Source organism: Camellia sinensis, chromosome 2 (genome assembly GCF_055761805.1).
Source record: "Camellia sinensis isolate YWXY chromosome 2, ASM5576180v1, whole genome shotgun sequence".
In the NCBI taxonomy this organism is placed as follows: domain Eukaryota; kingdom Viridiplantae; phylum Streptophyta; class Magnoliopsida; order Ericales; family Theaceae; genus Camellia; species Camellia sinensis.
Genome location: NC_138962.1, coordinates 140,706,475 through 140,711,929, shown reverse-complemented (window position 1 = coordinate 140,711,929; position 5,455 = coordinate 140,706,475). Strand labels below are relative to the sequence as shown.

At 37.1% G+C, this 5,455-nt stretch overlaps 1 long non-coding RNA gene across 1 annotated transcript; it reads right to left on the bottom strand.

The window, feature by feature from the left end:
• Positions 1 to 3,254: 3,254 nt before the first annotated feature.
• LOC145820351 (uncharacterized) lies at positions 3,255 to 5,179 on the bottom strand. Its single transcript, XR_014361655.1, has 4 exons — positions 4,440 to 5,179; positions 4,269 to 4,358; positions 3,822 to 4,064; positions 3,255 to 3,482 (listed from the first exon to the last, which is right to left on the bottom strand). It is a non-coding gene; the product is annotated as an uncharacterized LOC145820351 (long non-coding RNA).
• Between the last annotated feature and the right edge of the window lie 276 nt (positions 5,180 to 5,455).

Below are 5,455 nucleotides of genomic sequence, written 5' to 3'. Positions count from 1 at the left end.
CACAACAGAATGAATAACAAGTTACAGCTAATTATTACACAACTCTAACTAATTAACAAATCAGTTAAGTTAGCAATTAAATAAGCATATAAACTATATGATGTAGGCTGCCTCAGCTCTACTTTGGATGACAAAGGATGCATGCATGCTCAAGTCGCCTTGCTCGGAAATCCCTCGCGACGCCCCGATTTGCCTCTGTTTGCAATTGATCTCAGAAACTTGCACCAAGCTCCAAAGAGATGAAACTCCACCTTGGGAATCTGCAGGGATGCTGCCGACCAGATATTGGCCTTGGAGACCACCTGCTGACTACTTTTTGTGGTGAAAACCAGAAAAAGTGGTCGGCCAGCCACTTTATCTGGTCGGCCGACCAATTTTTGCTGCTGGTTTCTGGTTTTCTACAACAGAGGGCAAGAAAGGGACATGGCAAAGTATTTGCAACACATGTATGCGCGACCACCCTCCCTATCATTACATAAGCTCAAGGGAGTGTAGGTATCGACCCTCGGACCGCCAATCACGCATCTTGATGCATGATGGCCGAGGGGCCGAATTGCGCAACTCAATATGGAATGAATGTACATACAAACACCTAAAGCCTAGAACTCCGTCATGTATAGTCAAGAGTGTCGGCAACCGAGAATCGAGGTACGTTTCATCACTTCGAGTATGAAACGTTCCTCGTTTCTCGTGTTTGGACTAACGCCTATTCCAAACACAATGCAACAAACATGGCATGCACAGTGCGACTCAATCATGCAACTTAATGTAGCACAACTTGGGCATGCAAGCATGCAAGGGATGATCATGCAAACATGCAAGCTAGCATATACAATGCTATGAACTATATGGCATACACAACGCTCATGACACTAACATACACAATGCACGTGGTAACCAACATACATAATGCGATGAAAATGGCATGCACAAGTGCGATGATCAATCATGTAACAACATGTCATGCTCAATGCTATGAACTACATGACATACTCAATGCATAATGGACTTAAACCGAAATGAATAGGCCTCAGCCATGTCCAAATCAGCGGCCATTGATGATGAAATCAAGGCACCAAAACACACACAAACATGTATAATGCAATGGCCCAAGCCTGAGGCACAAAATACAACTCTGCAAGAGCATTGAAAAGATGAAACATGGAGTACAATGGCATGTGTTCTAGCACTAAAATGGCATACAAAATGACCTTGAATCATGCAAACAACTCACGCAATGCATGTCGAAAGGCTCAAGTATCGAAAGCTAGTGAAGCATATTACACTAGAGGCATGCAAGGCGATGCTCAAATGACCAAACCAACCCCAAACAGACCCTATGCAGGCCAAAACAGTAGCAAAATGAGTTGGGATGATGGCTTTGAAAGGCACAAAAATGGGGCTCATGCAATGGCTCACAAATAGGGCATAAAAGCATAACTCTAAAGAGCACTTAAAGAGTGGAAAACATGGAAGTATAACAGCCCTACATGCTCTGAAATAACATGCCCAATGATGCCAAAATATGCAAATATCTCAAGTCAAGCATGCAAGAGACCTCAAAACTCAAAGCTAGTCAAGGCTATTACACAACAAGCATGCATGGCAAGCATCATTCAACCCAGAGGCCTCAAAACAGAGCTAAGGCAGCCCAAAATATGAACAAAACCATGTTGGAGCAAAGCCAAAATGTGCTCGAATAAAGAGCCAAAACATCATGCGAACTAAGCTAGTGAACACGATTTACACTACAAATATATGGAGCATGTGAGAGGTTATCAAACCAGCCAAAAACAGAGCCCTGACATGTCAGATGATGACCAAAAACCCACTAAAATGGAGCTAAAACATGCTAGATTGGCATACTACCTTGATGAGCCATAAATGGAAATACACTACACATATGAGAAGCATGCCAAGGGTGACCAAACCAACCATGGACAGAGTCTAGGCAGGCCCTAAAAGTCCAAGAAAGGATTAGCTCAAAGGCCCTAAGGCATGGCACAAAACAAGGCCAAACAAGGCATGCAAGAGGGTATGAGACCCTCAACACCCAAGAGGCTTTAAACAAACATATTAAGTGCTCAAAAATGAAGCTTTTTTTAGTTGAAAACAAAGCTCAAATAAGCATGCAAGTATGACTAAGAGAGTAACTAGAACAAAGCTTAAAAGAGAGAAAAGAGGTTACCCTTGAAGCTCAACAAAACTAGCAAATTTTCTGGACCAAAAACCAACTCTTGAGCCCTCTCAAGACCCTCCAGCAACTTAGTAACAAGGTAAGAGTGTTTGGCTATGAGGTTGTGTGCATAAGTGTGAAGCAAAACACCAATATAGGGTGAGAAAGAGAGAGATATATGCCTATGCCTTAAACAAAACTTCAGAACCTCTGGAATGGAGAGGGAGAGCCTCTCTTATAGAAAAAAAAAAGGGTTCAAGCTTCTTAGAGAAGCTAAAACTTGGATGTAATCCCTCCATATGGAGGATACAGTCTGTGCCCTCCAGCTGGCACAGCTGGCACCCATTCAGTCTGACAAAATAGGAGGAAAGCTGCCGACCACCCAAAGTGGTCTCCCAGGTAAAAAAGTGGTCGGCATGGGGAATTGGTGGTCTCCACACTGAAAGCAAGCCAATGGTGTGGTGGGAGACCAACAAATGTGGTCCAAAGACTAAGAAAACCAGTTTTCCGACCAGAAAACCGACTGGCGAGAAGAAAAGTGGTCTCCAAGGATAAAAGCTGGTCTCCTACCCTTGTACCACTTCCCAAACAAGGAAAGTAAGGTTTGTACCCAAGACAAACCAAAACGGATGCAAGACAAGGGTTCGGGAAGTAAGACGTGCGGTCGGGAGCCCCGAAAACCAGCTGCCGAGCATTAAAAGTGGCGTACGACCACAAAAGTGGTCTCCCGGGCCACAGTGTCCCTCTAGACAGAGGAAACAAGGTGTGTTCCAAAAACAAGGTCTGAGTCTTAAGGTCGGTCAAAAATGAGATGTCTACACCTTTTGGCACAATACGAGTTAAATTTCTCTGTGAAATTTTGGTAACTTCTTACCAGAGAAATTTCCACAGACAATTTGCTCTATGTGGATTGTGTTGGCAATCACCACTTAGTATGCATTATAAAAAAAATATACATTTAACCATTGATAGCTATGAAATTTATATTAGTCAAAAAAAGATATATAAATGTATGTCAAACATCATCGTTCCTTCAATGTATGAAAAAACAAATTGAAGTGTTATTCCTAATTACATTGTGTGCATTGTCTTCCTTTCACTAGTGTGCTTTCACTATTATACTCTTGGTTCTTCCTCTGGTGATATTTGAATTGGTTCTATCCATGACTGGCCAACTTCGGTCGCAAATGTCTCTATAATTTCTGCCCTTATCAACTTTACGTCTTGTGTAGACAATTTCGAGCTAATAGGTTCATGGTTACAATATTGTCTCATTATGTAACATACAAAGAGGCCACAATCCACACTGCATATAAATTATAGGTATAGTTAGTTTTAAGAAACATTCAAATTACATTATCTTATTTATAGATATTGTAAAAACTTACGAATCACTGTTTTGTTGTGGAGTATTGTTGACATATTCAAAGTCATAATTTGTGTTTTGTTAGTCTATCAATTTGAAAGAAAGTTGTGATTATGCCTCTCTTTCAAGGCAAGCTTTCAAAAAATTCTCCATATAATCTTGTTGCAAAAAAAAAAAAAAACTAAATAACAGAGAAATTTACACACAAATTAATGAGATTCTATAAAAATTATCATCACATAAACATTATCATGGATCACAGAAATTTGCATTCGTTACCAATTATTTTACATTTTTGATATATTTGCCTTGTGCATCATCCCTCCTTGGCCATAGTGAGTTGTAGTATATCCATAAATTGTCTTATTTGTCCAAGACTAGCAAGGTCTAGTGATTTCCATCTGTTGACTTCTCGGTATTTATTAGGAAATTGAGGAACATGTAGTTCCTCCATGATGTTTCAAGATGCTTGTCAAATAATGAAACTCGGAAAGTTTGATTTTCCGTCATCTTGATGATGTTCTGCGGTCAGAGAAAATCAAAAAATGGTTATGAGAAAGTTGAGATGACATGAATTTCAGAAATATACATACAGAGAAATTTTAAATGCATACAATTAGCTAAAGAAAATTAGATTAGTGACACAACTGGCTTCAAGAAGTATCTTAACAAGAGAAAGTAGTAAGTAAATTCCAAAGAAAATCAAATAAAAGAGTAGTAACATACCAAGCTCATGTATGTGAAAAAAAATGAAGTTGATTGTTCTTCTTTTCTCCTTTGGTTAGCAAATAGGATCTCTCGATAACCATCAATGACCTGAAAAATATCATTTATAATTGTAACATTGGTTTATAAAGGCTGATGGAACATTGCAGAGAAATTTGATGAAAGACTTACATTGTTGGCAAATTTTTTTTCTTTTATTAGGTTTTCAATATCTTCAAAAGTAATTAGATTCAACTCATTTATCCAGATTAAAGCCCTACAAGATAACAAAGAAGTGATTTAATAGTTGTTAATACAATATAAGTTAGTAATTATTGTTTGTCATCTTCTATTTTATTTGTTGTACTTAATCTAGTCTAGACATATTTGATATGTGTTGCAAGATATCTTTGACATGTTCTTTTACCAATTTTGTAACTGGTAGATTTTGTGGAAAAACGTAAGATTTTTCGGACACTTGTTGTTTGAGGCAAGACATACTCATCAGCATCAAGTACTTCTTTGTCTTTGCTGGTTTGCTCTATTTGCTTTGCAGCTTGCTTTGAACCTCTAGTCACCTTCACAACTCTGGGATATTGAAAGTCTGGATCTTACTTTTCTTTTCTTTCATTTTCCTTTAAGTTCTTTATCATTGATATAGGATCTTTTTTCACTGTAAACAGTGAAAATATCAGTAAAAGTTAAATTTCTCTGAAGTAACAGATCATATTTCAATATGTAAATGCCCTAAAAAATTTAATATTATCCAAAAAAATAACACTGTTAAATTCAGTTTTAATATATTAAAATCAATATTGTTCCATTTATAAAGTTTAAAAAAAAAATAAAATTGGCAACCTATATTATCCTTGTAAATTGTACTTTAAAAAAAATACACAAAACACAATTTGTTAAAATTTAATTTGTCATTGACCGGTGATATTTTTCTAACTCTCAACATTTTATATATAACATTGTTATAATTTATTAATTTGGTGAATTTATACTTTAGTTTGATCGTTTTAATAGTATTAATTAGTTTGATCATATAAATTATTAAAAAAGAAAAAAATTAATGTGTATAATTCTAACAAAAAATGTGTAACCGGTTCAATTTGATTTTGACCGATAAAATTTGGATTTACGTGTGGAACGTTGTTTTAAATTTTTTAAATAAGCCTAACCCACACTAGCCCGTTGACTACTCA